This window comes from Elgaria multicarinata, chromosome 3 (assembly GCF_023053635.1).
Source record: "Elgaria multicarinata webbii isolate HBS135686 ecotype San Diego chromosome 3, rElgMul1.1.pri, whole genome shotgun sequence".
Taxonomy (NCBI): Eukaryota; Metazoa; Chordata; class Lepidosauria; order Squamata; family Anguidae; genus Elgaria; species Elgaria multicarinata.
The window spans coordinates 93,635,644-93,652,289 of record NC_086173.1 but is presented as its reverse complement, the minus strand read 5'-3'; positions in this window follow the sequence as shown (position 1 = coordinate 93,652,289).

The window sequence follows — 16,646 nt, the reverse complement described above, 5'->3', positions numbered from 1 at the left end:
GAACTTACTTCAGTCAGCTAAAACTAGGCTGACATCAGTTTCCCAGAGGACCTTTTCTTCTGTCGCCCCCAGATTGTGGAATGGCCTGCCAGAGGAGATTCATAAAATAGCCTTTTCCGGCAGGCCTATCCAGATCAATGTAAAATCAAGAATTTTTAAGATGTATTGATTCCTGTACTAATGTTGTTCCCCACCTCGATCCAAAGGGAGAGGCGGGTAATAAATAAATAAAATAATAATAATAATTATTATTATTATTATTATTATTATTATTATTATTATTATTATTATTATTGCTCCAGTCCAGTCATGTAGTATGGCAAAACGGGGAGCATTAGCCTAGCTGCCTGGGCTAAGGAGGTGTGTTCCCTCTTCTGCCCCATTCAGAGTAAAGCAAATGATAAGACTTCATATGCCCTCAATGAAATTTCTAAATATCCAAAGCTGATTGGCTATGTGGTGCCATGGTACCATAGTCCCTTATTGGTTGGAATCGTGCAGTGAAAATGCCCATTTCATTAAAAGAGATAGTGCCCAAGCAACAACAGATGAGGAAAAATGGCTGCAAACAGACATGAACAATGTACAGATATATGGCAGGCTGGGGATTCAATATTTTCAACTCTTTTAAACCAGCAACTTTTGTGCTGATGATTCAGCCTTATGTAAATTTGACACAGCACTAAATTGCACTACAGTAGATAAGATTTACACCTGGCAGTAACATAGTACAAGGAAGTAATAAGTTGGAGTGAATGTGCTACATATCAATTCACCACCATATTGTTTGATTTAATTCTCTAAACCTAGAGAAACATTTTATTTATTTATTACGTTTTTAGAGTATCCAATAACCAACATTTTCTAGGCAGTGAGTCATGACCTTGGGTTTATGAGCCAGTTTCTAAGAGCACGATCCTATGCATATTTAGACAGAAGAAAGTCCTACAACTCCCAACTCCCTAGGAATGCTGGGTTTTCTAGGACTTTTTTCTGTCTAAATATGCCTAAGATTCCACCCTAAACCTTTTCCTTCTAGATTTCCTATGAGCAGATGCATTGCATGGTCTGAGTTGGGAATTTTGTTGTTTGCTTTTTTCCAGATCCATAGATATGGTTCTGATATATAGTTCTTTGTTTTGTTTTGTCACAGCAACAACCTCACCCAGATATATAACTACAGTGTCCCATTGGATTAACACAAGTATGACAGTTCCTCTAACTACACAGGAACTGTGTTGTCCCTAACAACTCCTCTTTTATTAATGAATAATACTTCCACACCAAGTGCTAATAATCAATCAATGACCCTATCTTCTGTGTCAATAATCATTGTCCCCCCCCAATAACTGCTTTATCATATCAAGTAAGATACAAATCACTTACAAATGGCTTTTCAGTAGTAATTTTAGACCCTAAACTTAATGGTCTTATCCTCCCCCACTTCCCTCTTTTCATAGGAATGCAGTTACTTTGCTTGCTTCAACATGTGGCAAACCAGCTCTGTTGCGTTTGGGGGCCCTTCTCATTCTGCCTAGTGGGGCTGGGATGTTCTGCCCTGAATGCAACACTGCCTTCAACTGCATTGCCTCCATTTAGGGCAGGGATATTCACTGTTTTTCAAGTAGGACCCAACTTTAGCTCCAGGCGCAAGCATTAAGGCCACTTAGGGGCCTTTCCTGGGCTATGGGATTGGGGGGGGGGGCTCTTCTTCTCTTGTACAAGGTTTTGCCACGAATTCAGAGAGTTGAACTAGAAATGACAGTGGCAAATCTTTGTGGCATAATTTGGATTCTCTATAAAGCAGAAGACTTATTCCAGCATTTGACATCTGAGTATACTAAACATAAGAGGAAGGGGCATTATGTTACCCCCCACACACACACCTTCACTGTTGCTTTCTTTGCCTCTAATCATGGAGGACAACTTTCTGAAGAGGAGAGAGCCTCCAGTACCCGTGAAGGCTCTCCTTGCAATCTGGAGTGGTGGTTTAAAATGCAACATGAGTGGGTGGAAGGGGAGAGGCCAACCTTTTCTTGCCCTCACAGTCCCTCTTGAACTTGGTTCTCCCCAATGTTGTTTTTCTTAAGGTGGCCACACATGTACTGCCCAAAAAGAGGAAACACATCACCAAAAAAGAGGTCAAAACAGGACATATGTAAATGTGTATGTGTAGCTGCAAACATACAGTGTAACTCCTCTGTCAGGGCCTTCAAACAGACTGTTCTGTCAAAGAAGACATACTCCGGCAGGATTTTTACCTTATAAGGGCGGTGTTCAAAAGTGCACACCAAAACTACAAATTTAAAGCTTTATTAGCAAGACAGCAGATGGTGTGGGAATGCCACCCACAACTAGGAAGTGAAATGTGATAGTTACATTTACTGCCCAACTATACTTATACACATGTACAATCCAAGCTGGCTAGGCCAGGGTGTAGCATAGGCATGTAGGACAGGAGTTATAGCAAGCGTGTTTTGTAGTCCTTAGGGTCTGCTCTATCTTTAACTTGCTTCTAGGTGCTTATACTTTCCAGGAAAAGCAGGGCTTTGCTTAGGGGCTTCTTCCATTGCTTTCTTTTTAAATGAACAAATTCTACTCATCCAGAATGTGTTTGGGGGAATTGTTGTCCCTTTACAAGATTACAGCCTTCTGATGCCTATGTGATATCGCCAAAGGTCAACTTGGGCTGCATCTTTGTCCCTTTATTGAAGATGCAACTTTCATGCCCATCTCTTGTCCATTTGAAAATATCCCATATCTTGTATGCCCTTCCCCTCCTGATCCTTATTGCCTTTCCTGTGAGGAGAGAAACCACACATAAACATTCTCACATCCCTAAACATTACAGAAGGATGTTAGAACAAGTAATTAAACCAGGATACTGTTTAGCATTTCAAAAGCAAAAGAGTGTCCTCTGGGAATCAGAAGAGTTCACTCAGAGGACTCAGGGTAAGCATTAGATTGCAAGTTAATGGTTACAAGTCAGGATTTCTGGGTAGTCATAGAGATAACAAAACTAATGATTTACAAGTGGCTGTTTGGCTTCTAATATAACTAATTTTATTTATCTATCACAAGAACAGGTGAAAATCTTACCATCAATGGAAACAAATGAACACAGGCCTTTGAAATAAGCCTATAATCTATAGGAATAGAAATCTCTCAGTGACAATATGGCCACCTTAGTTTTTCTCTGTGGCTGGAAGTAACACCCCAAAAACTAGGTGGGAGAAGTAGTTTCATGGAGAAAAACACAAGCTGGAAAAATGATTCTTTTCTTGCTGGACATGCTGCATTTTAAACCTCCCCCAGCTCTACTTTGTAGGGATTCAGCTTGAACTGTAGATTGTGCAACCAGCCTTCACAGCTAGTTACACCCTTAAGCACGTTCGACTCTCGCTTGGACTGAGGTATTTTTATATTTTGCTGTAACAAGCTAATATAGCTTGATGGTAAAAACAGGAAACAACTTCATTTTGTGGGGTTTCAGAGTATTTCTTCCAGGTTTAGGTCAATTTTACCAAACCCAAATGAAGAAGTTCGAAAAGCATGTTTTTGAGTGGTAAGTTACCCTGAAACACAGATACTCAAAACACTTTCACATCTCAAAGTGGTGGTGTCAAAACTGAAGAAATCAGGCGCTGTTTCCTTCCCTTCCACTTATTTGTTCTGATGACAATTAAACACATACTCTTTGGTTTGGATATAAAGCCAGGGGTGGGTGGGTTTTAACTTTTACACAAAACAGAGAGTGCAGAGGAGAGGAGCAAATCATGATCCTCTTCCTCACCTTACCGTGTGGCTTGCAGAGGCTTTAATATGTTTTCTCCAGCACACATCCCATATCAGAAGTGAGTCAGTGTCTTAAAGCAGTGGAGCACAGGGAGATGAGATGGAGGAGCCCAACATGTACTTGTAAAATTAGGGACAAAACTCAGGTCTCGGGCAAAATTAGGGACAATAAATCCCAGGCCATAGGCCTTCTCCCTTATGATGACAAATTTCTTCTGCTTGTAGCTGGGATGGCTTGAGGTATTCTGCTCACCTTCAGCCCACTTTTGCAGGTGATGATGTCATAGAATCATAGAATTGTGGAGTTGGAAGGGACCACAGGGATCATCTAGTCTAACCCTCTGCAATGTGAAGGAAAACCAGTTAAACTATCCATGAGAGGTGGCTGTCCAGTCACTTCTTCAAAAACCTCCAGAGGTGAAGAACCCAGAACTTCCATAGGTAGACTGTTCCAGTGTTGTACAGATCTTATCATCAGGAAGTTTTTTCTTTGTTGGTGCTAAAAAATAAAAAATAAAGCTCTTCTGTGAGGGCATGGCAAAGGGGGGATTTCTGAAGGAAAGCAGCTGAGGAGGGAAGGATTAAACTTCCCCTCACACATGGTGGACACATTCTGTATTGGGCCCCCGCATGTTTGCTTTTGATTAAACAAAAACAAGAGAGGAAGCTGCACACTAACTTATTCCTGTAATGTGTAACCCTCATACTTTCTTTCATCTCTAATCCATTCCATATATATGAATGGTTTAATTCGATCCATTATCCAGGCTGCCACTCTCATATGTGGTTTATAGCTGTTATGACTTTATCAAGATGGCCATCAGTACAAAAACCCCCACCCAACCTCATTTTCTCCTTTTATATTAAATTAATTTTATTGTATCATCTCTCATAGCAAAAGTATATATATGAGCAATAAAATGTGTTTGTGTTTTGTGATGATTTCTTTTTTTATTTCTTAGGCGAAATCACAGCAATTTCGGATTTTTTAAAAAAGGTATTGTGAGACTGACTGGTTGTGAAACTATAACTTCTCTCTAAGTAACATGGGGTTTTTGTTATAGGCTGGTTCCTTCAAAGTTTTCAAATATATACACACAAGGAAAAGCAGGAGACCTGGAGCAGGACAATTAGCCTTGGGGAAAGGTTAAGTATTCCCCATGCCCATCTCGCTCTGAAAAGTTGAAGCTTCAGTAAATATATCTGTTACTGTTTTACTCTGTACAGCACCATGTACATTGATGGTGCTATTTAAATAAATAAATAAATAAATAATATATGCATTCCCTCAACACAGTTGAAGCAAAGGATTTGGGGTGGGGGAGGGGAGGATCAAGCAAAACAATTCACCCCTGTCTTTGTTTTGCCTTCTAAAATGGCCACTTCTGGCGTTGTGTATGTGCAAAAGCAGAAGGCTGATGCATTTTCCAGCTGACCTTTTCCAGCAATGAACAACAAAAGGGCAGCAATTTTTAAAGGTGAAGAAAGGGGTGGGGCGGGGGAGAAGACGTTCTACTACCATCCACAAAATGAGATGAATCGTTTTGCCCAAGTGCACCTAGATTCAGGTGCAACAAGGCCTCACTCAAGGCTTGTCCAAGCCCAGGGGTTAGTATCCCAGTATCGATCTCTCTAGCACTGGGTTATCCTATCAAGGCTAAGGGGGCTCTGACATAGGTGGAAGTTGCAGTGACTTAAATCTCAGATTCAAGGTCCACAGAAATGCTGTGATTCATTGCCCCTCCCCACCTATTCCTTTAGCCAAGAGCAGGGAAACCTGTGGTTCTCCAGATGTTTTTAGACTGCAGTTTCCATCAGCCCCAATCACTGTGGGCATTAGTCAGGGATTGCAGTCCAAAAACCGCCCAGAGAGCTTCAGCTATTGGGTGTTATAAATAGCAATAAATTAATTTAAAAAACAGCTGGAGACCTACAGGTTCTTCATAGAATCATATAATTGTGGAGTTGGAAGGGACCACAAGGATCATGTAGTCCAACCATCTGCAATGTGCAGGAAAACTGATTAAACCACCCATGAGAGGTGGCTGTCCAGCCTCCTTTTAAAAATCTCCAGAGATGGAGAAGCCACAACCTACATAGGTAGACTATTCCACTGAAGTACAGATCTTACCATCAGGAAGTTTCTCCATCTATTTAAAGCATCCCTGCTTTACCTCCACCAACCAGAGCTTCAGGCCTTGGGTCCAGATGTGTCCCTCTGTTGTCAAGACTAATCTGAGTCATAACAGGTTTAAACACTTTTCCTGTTTGTTTCTCCCCCCACTCCCGTCAGTATTATCCAGTGCTGATTCCTTGTGCTATTGTGCTGCCTGTTCTCCTCTTGACACTATTAGGACTGCTAGTGAAATGTAAGTATGGAAGTTACAATTTGTGTTCTGCTTTAAATCATGCTTTTGAACCTTTCCCATAATATCTAGGCCTAGAATGTCAGCAGTTACCTTCCCCTAGTCCAGCAATTAAAGTGACATTTCATAGTCTTCTCTTGGCCCCTTTCTACACCACTGGTTTTTCTTGGGGTTGTCCCGGGGTCGTCCATGTGCATCCAAATGATACACAGTGGATCCTGGAGTCAACTGGGGAAACCCCAGGAAAACAGAAAACAGATATTTCCCAGTTTTTCTGCGGTCCTGAGACTATCCTGGGACTGTGGGAGATGTGTGGCTGCCTGCCCCTGCTTTATCCTACCTCCATGCCCATTGGGGGGGAGCGGGGTCAGTTTTTTTAAAAAAAACACACACACACCTTACATTTGCACTCATTTCCCCTTTTTTAAAAAAATGGCAGGCACAACATCCCTCCTACCTCTTGGGATGTTGCACGCCGTGTGTGAATCCAGGGGTACGATCTCATGAGCAGAATATTGCGAGATCCTCCCCCTCCCTCCTAGAAGGCCAGGAGGTGTAGAAAAAGTCTTGTTCTCTAATTCCCCCTAGCCTTTTTGGTGTTTCTTTTAAAAAAAGATTATTTGGTCTCTCTAGTGCTGGAGGATGAAGGGATTTGTTTATGGAGTAAGGAGGAGGAGCAAGCCTGTAACTTAGGGATGAGTGTGAGCAACAGGTCGATTCTGGATAGTTAGAAACAGAACTCACACTGAGAACTGGTTCATGTTCTGGGTTGAATATGCCTGCTCATAACTCACTGACTATTGCATCCAATGACAACCTATTGTGTGAATCAGCCATCCCAGGATAATCCCACAGACAGAACTCTCATGAAACATAAGGCTTTTGGCAATTTATAGGATTTAGATTTTACTCATTTTGTAGACTTTATGAAGAATAGATACAATTTAACTATTGAGAGTTATCGTTCACTTCATATATCACAATTTGATACCCAGTCTTTTAAGACGTCTGGCTGTTATTTTAATAATGTATTAATTTTTATATGTTTTAACCAGTTTTATGTATTTTACAATGTTTTATATTTTATGTTATGTTCCCCACCTTGCTCCGGAGGGAGAGGTGGGTAATAAATAAATTTATTATATTATTATTATTATTATTATTATTATTATTATTGCTAATTGATGTTTGATTTTCTTTTTGCACTCCCTTTTGTGTAAAACCGTTCAATATCTCTCTTTAATAGCTTTTATAACAAATGTTGTTTTTCATGTTTAATATATTTAGGTTTGTACTAGGTTTGGGGAAATTCAGTTCTTTCCTTCCATTTTTTTTTGTATTTTTTTTTTTTTTTTGGTATTTATCTTATTACGGTACATAAAAATGTATGTCGTATAATCCCCTTTCTTTCCTCTGATATTTTCTGTGTCATCAATATCTTTGATCAGTAGTATTAATATTTATTAATTTTTTTCCTAAATTTTGTTCTATGTATTGGATATCTACATTCTATATTTCTGTATTTTTGTACTTTTTTGTACTATATTTTTGTACTTTTTAAAGAAAAGAGAAGAACTGCCACAACAACCAATGAACATTCACTTTTCACTCAAGATAGTTTATTTATTTATAAATAGGACTTTTAGACCATTCTTCAGTGAAGCCATAAGATCAGTGTACAAGCAAAATAATAAAATATCTATATAAATTTTATTTAAAATTATATGGCCAGATTTACACCAAGCAGGATACGACACTTTGAAAACGGGTTGAAAACTGTATATACAGGGTGTCCTGAGTCCCAGCAGTTGTTACTACTGTTATAAACCATTTTAAACCAGTAGTGTAGACCTGCCTTAGACTGCAATCCTATGGTCACTGGATGGATATCCCAGGACTCATAGGATTGAGAAGAGATTCCTTTCCACCTGCTGATGCCCATATATCCTCTGCTAGGGAGAAAAGAGCCTTCTCAATTTCACTCTTCCATTTTTAATAACAACGAAGAAATCGTCAATGCTCCCTTTTTGGGTGGGTGGGTGGGTGGAATTCATTTGTTTCCTTCGGCTATAGCTCTGGGAGAGCTGCATATTTCACAATGAATGTTTCTGCTCTGCTCTGTTTATATGTGATTTAATATTTTATACTAGCATTTTATTATTTCCAGTGTTTGTCTTTGGGATGGTTTACTGTATAATTTTTTAAGATGTTTAATACATTTCATCATGATGGTCTGTGAAAATCCTGAAGATAAAAACAAAAGTTTGGCAATAAATTTAAAACAGGGAAAAGGTACTATAAAATAAAAATCAAACTATAAGACATGGCATATTAAAACTTGTTCAGGTTGTTTTTTCCTTGGCAACTGTGGGCATGTCTACACCTCCCAGTGATCCAGGAGGGAGGAGGGAGGATCTCACAATATGCTGATCGCAAGGTCCTCCCCCTGTATTCACATGCGGCGCTCATTGTCCAGGGAGGAACAAGGACGTTGCGCCCACCATTTTTTTAAAAAAATATACAGGAGCTGGAGCACACCTGCGCTCTAGTGAAAACGTAAGTTAAAAAAAAACAGCCCCAAACCCACTCCCCACCCCACCCCCAATTGCCCTGGACTCTTCCAGTCCTGGCTCCTTCCCTCAGATGCCCCTCACTACACGCAGGGAAGAAGCCAGGACAGCCGGCCACACCACCCACAGTCCTCAGGATCGTCCCGGGACTGAGGGAAAAAATTAGAAAAAAGGGTATGGCAGTATCCCAGGGAAATGGAGGGATCATCCCTCCCTGCTCCCAGGATCCCCTGTGCGTCATGTGGACACACAGGGGCAATCCCGGGATGATCCCCGGGATATCGCCTGGTGTAGACATGCCCTGTAAGTCCCCACAGAAAGATGTTACTAATGTGCATCTGAACATTTACAGATCCTTATATAATGGGATGGAAATATGTATATCTCCACACAAGATGTGCATTCACCTTTGCATGACCAATATGCACATTTTACACAGAAGCACTGCTTATGTTTCCTCTATTACCACTTTGAATGAGTGAACATTTGAAGCTACTCATAGTCTTCGGGTGCTTCCAGACACAAGGCTCCTTGTGCTACCAAAGGCACTGTGCAGCTATTCTGTCTCTTCTTCCTTAATGGATATTTTTCTGGTAATAAAAAAGACAGAAGAAGCAGTGGGAAAGTTACATCTGGCCATCCCACCCCTCTGTGTCAATAAAATTCCATGAATGGAAACATCCTTTGGTAGATCTGCCAGCTGTCAATACTGATAAGTGTCCAAAGAAAGAAAGAAAGAAAGAAAGAAAGAAAGAAAGAAAGAAAGAAAGATGGATTCAGAAGGGTGGAGCAGCCACTAAGAATGTTTGTGTGTGTGTGTACAATACTGGAAAGGCCAGGTGCACAGGGATGGCACCAGGACATAGAGAAGGTAGCATTTCTGCCTGAATATTGGTTGTGCACTGTCTGCTATGGTATTCCAAATAGTTATACTAGATGTTTTCTACTCCTCAGAGTTGCAGATTGTGGCTTACCCAGTTCTGGTTCTTCTCTAAATTGTATCTTATTGTCCTAAAACTTTTTATTAAAATTAACCCAGCACTGTTTCTTCTCTAGGTAAAAAGATGAAAAAAAATCAGTTGGACAAAATGAAAAGGTTAGAGTTTAATTTGCAATCCAGTTTTTCTTTTTTTCAATGTCCAACTGTTAAAGAGGCTAGTTATAGTTTATATATGCCTATGCTACAGCATTGTTGGTTGTATTTATTCTCATGTTTCTTTTGCACTCATTCCCCATTCATAGTATGGGAAAAGCCTGGTGAACAAGGTAGTTAATGGAAAGGGTAGACCACTAAATTGGGTCAGTTTCTTAGGAAGAAATATTATTTGCTGTTTCTAAAATTACTACATGTTCATTGTTGTTATGTTCCTAAAATAAATATAATATTTGCTTGAAATTCCTGATGTGGTCTGGCTGGGTTCAAGAATAATCATCACTCCACATGTGGCCTTTATCTGCACAGTCAAACATATTTAAGGAAAGTCCTACTGTTCTATAATTCAGTAATTATACTGTTCAGCACAATTCAGCAATAGATTACTTGGATTAGGGATGTGTCCATTCTGTCTATGTTTTGTGTATTGTCAGGCGCCTTTCCTTCCGCTGTCTGTGCTTTGGTGGAGTCAGATCTTATGTACGATCCTTTTGTTCATGTTTGCAAATGCACATTAGCATTAGTGTGCACAAACGTGCATTAACAGTAATGCACCCAAAGGCTTAAGGAAAGGTCCATAAATCTGCATAATGTGTGTGACTCAGAAATAAGCCAGTCCACTGTGGAATCCACAGGTTGGACACATAAAAATCTGAACTATTGTGGATTTCTCCGATGCCCCAAACTTGAATAAGTACTGTATATGGTGAGTCTGGACAAGCTGAGCTATAGTTATTCTAGTTTACCCAGTGACCTCCAGGGCCCAGGGCCTTGTACAGAACCCCAGGTATATCACAGCCTGTTTATACAGTAGACACCAATATTGTGCTGACATAACTGAACTAAATTGGCCCAGCTGAAATCAGCATGTTTTTTTCGAGGAAGCAGATTAAGGAAGGAGCTTGGGTGAGCATCTTCTTCTTAATTCCCTTCAAACTAGTTACACGACCCCACTGTTTAACTTGGATACTATCCGATTTGGTTGTTTTATTATAACTATAGTTAACTTTTAACTTATTGTTAATCCTTTTGTATTCCATTCTGGGAACTTACTGAGAAAAGCTGGACATGAAATGCCTAAGTAAGTAAAATAAAATAACTGAGTTGTGTACTTATTTGCTACAAGCTTTAAAAAGACCTGTGTTTGTCCTTGCAGCTTAAACAAGCAGGAAGAAGCTGAACAAACACCTACTGAAACAGAAGGAGAGAATGGATTTTTTCCTCTATAGCAGCCACATTTTTGCACTGAACTCTAACTAGAAATACAAGATCTGCGAAAGAAAGCATTTCTGTGAAAGGAAGCATTTCTAAGAAACATTCCTTAATATTCTGGAACTGATGGCCGGCTTGCATTGCCTCCACCAATCAACTAATCATTTTAAGGCGGAATCCTATGTACGGTCAGACAAAAAAAATAATAATCCTTCAAGGCCCAGGAATTTTTTCTGCTTAAACATGCATAGGATTGCGTCCTTACTCTATCACCATTCTTTAATTGGGTTCTCTTCTTTCTGCTTCCACCGCTATCTTTAATTGTTCTGGGCAAATAAAGTATAATTATTACATCCTGTACTGAGCACAGTGCTGTTGGCACAAAATCGTAGCTGTGATATTACCTGCAGTTGCAGCAGCATTAACTGTATTAGCAATGACACAAATCAAAACCCAGCGAGACACGCATTTTGGTATATTGATCAAACATTTTCTTCCTCAAATGCCTAGGTCTTTGGCTTAGACCGTGCATATCTGGGTCCAGGTAATAACGTTCAGCAATTAATAAATGCCAGCACATCGCTCTGATGTTCAAAATAATTCAAATCCATCTTAGATGCCTTGTGGAGAGCATATCCCAGAAATACAAACAAGAAATAACACAAGCACCTGGGCATTTCTTCATCTCCACCTTGCTCTTCATACCTCCAATTCCAAATGTTCAATTTGTTTCAATTTGCTCAGGTTTGAATTGTTATAGCTCATGAACAATATTTGCACTTCAAAGATTTTTTTAAAACCCTGCCCTCAGATTGCATCTCTTCACCCACTCCCACTTCTCTTTGATTATTTGGTCTCCATTGCCTTTCTTAGAAAATTACACTGTGATCTGGTCAAATATATTGTAAACTAATCACATTGTATTTCAGTAGGTCCAGTGGTCATTGCGTTTGTTTTATTCAGCCATTTTATTTGATACATATCCATGGAGAATGTTACTTTCAAAGCTAACTGGTAATTCAAGAATTTTGAATTTTCCTAGGGATACTCACTAACTCTCATTTTTAACAGTTCAAGCTTGCTTACTAATAGCTTTCTAGTGACGTGGTATATTGTTGCGGACCATTATTTTGCTTTTTTGTATTGAGCTAGTATTACTATTCCAATACATCTTCTGTAAGATCAACAGCAATGGTAGTAATTAATAAGTTTAATAAAAATAAACATCACACCAAAACATTGTTTTCATACAATAAATGGAAAGTCAAAAAGGAATTTTACAAAATTGTGTCTGTGAATCTTACCTTTATAACCATGAGGATCTCAGCTATTACATAGAGGGTGGGTGTGTCTGTGAATAGCATTTTATTTATTTACATAAAAAGGATTAAAAGTCATCTAGCTTTTTAAATCATCCTATGCTAGCCAGAAGAATTAGGGTGGTTTGCAGTGGAGCACACGTCTTTCCTATTGTTTGCCAGTCTGCCTCCATGCCTTCTGATGTTGCCTCAAAGCTGCCATCCAGGCATTTTGCTGAATCCTGAAGATAGGGAGATAGACATGGTCTAGTTAAAATATGTTTGTAGAGAAGGCGTCTGAAGAACATGTAAGACCTCAAAGTGGAGACAGGGCTATGCACACTGTGCCTGTGTCTAACATCGCTGTGAGTGCTGGGTCCTTCCTTTTCATTCCCCAACTTCCCTTCATTGAGTAAGGAGTTCTGAACAGAGGTCATACTCACGTTCAAATGAATGCAAGCCAACTGCTCCATGTGGTTGGAGACAGTGGAAGCTGGTACTTCTGATTTTCAGTGAGGATGTGAATCCACTCTGGGAGCTTTCTAAAGGAGCTTTCCAAGGTGCTGAACCTATTTTGGGCACTGGACGCAGAACGGGATACCCAGTTCTAGAGTATTTTACTCTCACTCAACTGAATATGCATAGAACCAGGTTCAGAACTTGCCACTCTGTTAGATCAATGTTCTTTTCACCCAAGGACGAGATCCAAACAGCCCTTAAGCACGACTCCACCATTCCAGCGACAGAGGGTTCAAAAGCGCTTTATTGATTAGTAATCAAGGCCTGGTCTCTTCAAAGGGAGCAATCAGACAAAAGACATAGGGAATATGGTACAGTATTAAAGCTTTCAAGGGGCAGGGCCCAGTAGCAGCATTAACCAATCAGAACATAACACTGAGGCATAGCTAATTATGCTAAACAGTCCTGTAAACAATACCTTTGGCCTGACAGTAAGTTACAGAGAGTTAACTTCGACACAGACAGCTGGAGCCAGGACTCTTGTTTATATTAGTAATCAAGGATGCAAGGACGCACACAAGGAGACATTCTCATACAGGGCATTATGACATTTTGCTTGGTGTGCAATGGAGATTTTACAGTTTCCTGTTAAAAATGGAGGTGGTTCTGCTAACAACTCTATGTGGGAATGATTGGCCGGGGCCCGGTGTCCACGGGGATATGGATTAGGCAGCTTATATGGCCTCATTCTAGTCCCCAATTCCTTCAGGTTCTTCAGAATGTCTGAAGAGGGCTAGTGAGACAACTAGAAGTGGAAGAGTGCACTGAAACAAAATGGTTGACCACCTGCAAGAGCAGTACATAGGGCAAAATTACACATTTGCCCAATGAATGGGCAGGACTTGATCCAAACACTCCCAATATGTCTGACATATCCAAAAAGTTATAGTGTGTCATATACATGCATTATTCAAATTAATGGATTTAGTAATGAAGTCAGTTTGTGCCAACCTGCCTTGTGAAGCCCTTGCCCCATAAATGCAAATGTGAGCACAACTCAGACACCTGAGCATTCCTTCTTCCCTGCCTTGTTCTCCATATCCCCACTTCCAATTATTTACTCTGGCTCATGTTTGAATTTACAAAGGAAATCAGAGGACAGGAACCTGCATGGAACACTAATGAATCCTGTTGGGACATATTTGAATGGAAATGCACTGAACTAATTCATGAGGAACTGATACCAGCTGTCAGCACATTTAATGAAAGGTTAAAGAGATCTTTTTGAGAGGCAACCAAGAGAGTACATTCCTCTAAAGAAAACAGGCATAAGAAATGCATCCCTGGATGCAGGAAAACTTGGCAAACATGGCAGCTCCCCTAACAGAGGGACTATGTCAAAAAATGAGGCACTGAGCTGCGTGAGCATTCCACCTCATTTAAAACAAGCCCTTGGTTCTGAGATGTGATGGATGAACGGGCCCCATTGCAGTTCAGAATCTAGCCACCAAGTTACAAATCCAAAGTTATCTTGTGTTACTATCTTTTGAAGCATCTCTGATATTTTTTTTAAAAAAATGAATATTGAGAATATATGTGAATGCATAGTGTGACTTTCCTTTTTATACCCTGTGCATCATCATGTCATGATGTCCTAGTTATGTGTCCTGTGTGTTAATATTTTCTGCATGTGGGTTCTCAATTCCTTGAGTGATAAGAAGTTCCAGCAGCAGAAGCTGCAGGGAATTTGAAGAGAGAGTAGTAGCAAACATTATTGGTCTTGTATCTGTTCATTTAAAATATACATTGAATTGGTTCAGATGTGAAATGTGAAAAGTTTAAGTCCAATTAATTTCAATAGGAAGTAAATCTGGATTCATCCCTATAAGTGTATGTGTGTGGGGTAGTGGTGGTGGCTGGAGGTACGTAAGCACCATGCTAGGCTGGAAAGCAGCTTAGGTTTTCTTAAAAACAACCCACATTCATTTGGAACCCTCCCTAAGTCTATGCATTCCAGTCACCTGCGAACAGACTTCAATCCACTTTATTTACCTCAGTGCAACTTCTGAAGCTATTTTCCTTGATCTCCTAACCAAACATGTGGGATGTCTCTTAGCTTAGGAGCCTCATAATCAGGGATGGACTGCCCCTGCTGCCCCCCAAATTTGGGGAAAATGCTGTTCGTAGTGCTATGGAGCACCAAAAAGCTCAAATTTAGCTAAATAAGCTATTTAGCTAGCACCATTTTTTTTAGGTACTCCATGAAGTGTGGTAGATGGCAGGGGTGGGGTGGGGTGGGTGGGTGGAGGTCTCGAGGCAAAAATTCACCCCAGACCTCCTGGAGTTGCCCACCTCTGCTGTTAATGGTGACTGAAGAATCATCTTGTCCCCATCAACACCCATTGAGTTAGCTGATCACTGACTATTAGCAATCAACCAATCATATATACAAAAGATAGAAATGTTGTTGCTTGATACACAGTACAGTGCCACGGTAGTGCTTTAAAATCCACACAACAAGGACAATTAGATACATGACGTTGTAGTTCTGAAGAAATCACATTTACATTGTCCTGCTAAAGTTCCATGTGGTTAGTCTGATAATATAACCACTTGCTTTTAGGCTGTATCTGCACAACCACAAATTTACATTGGCTTGTCCTGACTGAACAACAGAGCTGCACACATTCTGATTTCGAGGCACAATGTGTTTCGGAAGTCTTTCTGCCACTTGTTGCTGGACTTAAACCGCAGAAGGAGAAGATTAAACACAGTTGTTATATGTGTCCATCCAGCAGCAAAGAACTTAATACTGGATTGAAATGTAAAGACCTAATAAAGTAAAGACCTTCTTGTTGACAGCTGCTCGTCAGACAATTACTCAGCAGTGGAAAAAATGGACAAGTTGAACTTATCTGCATGGTATCAAACCATATGGTCTGTGGAAATATCAGAAAAAATAACTTATGATTTGCTTCAAATTCAAGGAAAATCAGAATCAACATCGTTCGATGCCATATGGGGAAGATTCGTTCAATATGCATCACAACCGGATGTACAACAATGTATGCCTGCTTCAGCTCTGAGTATATGGTCATTGTAACAACAAATGAAGGATTAAAGCATACACCCACGTCCACACACATACCTTTTAATTTCCCTTTCCCCCCTTTTCCTTTTCCTTTCAATTTCAATTAAGCTTTCTTCCCTTAGTAATTATATCAATCAACCTTCCCCCCCCCCCGGCTTTTCTTTGTATATTAATCCAAGGCTGGAGTTAAAATCACAGGAAGAAACATTAACAATCTCAGATATGCAGATGACACCACTTTGATGGCTGAAAGCGAGGCGGAGCTGAGGAGCCTTATGATGAAGGTGAAAGAAGAAAGTGCAAAAGCTGGGTTGCAGTTAAACCTCAAAAAAACCAAGATTATGGCAACCAGCTTGATTGATAACTGGCAAATAGAGGGAGAAAACGTGGAGGCAGTGACAGACTTTGTATTTCTGGGTGCAAAGATTACTGCAGACGCTGACTGCAGACAGGAAATCAGAAGATGTTTACTTCTTGGGAGGAGAGCAATGACAAATCTTGATAAAATAGTTAAGAGCAGAGACACCACACTGACAACAAAGGTCCGCATAGTTAAAGCAATGGTATTCCCCATAGTAACCTATGGCTGCGAGACCTGGACCATAAGGAAAGCTGAACGAAGGAAGATAGATGCTTCTGAACTGTGGTGTTGCAGGAAAATGCTGAGAGTGCCTTGGACTGCAAGAAGATCAAACCAGTCCA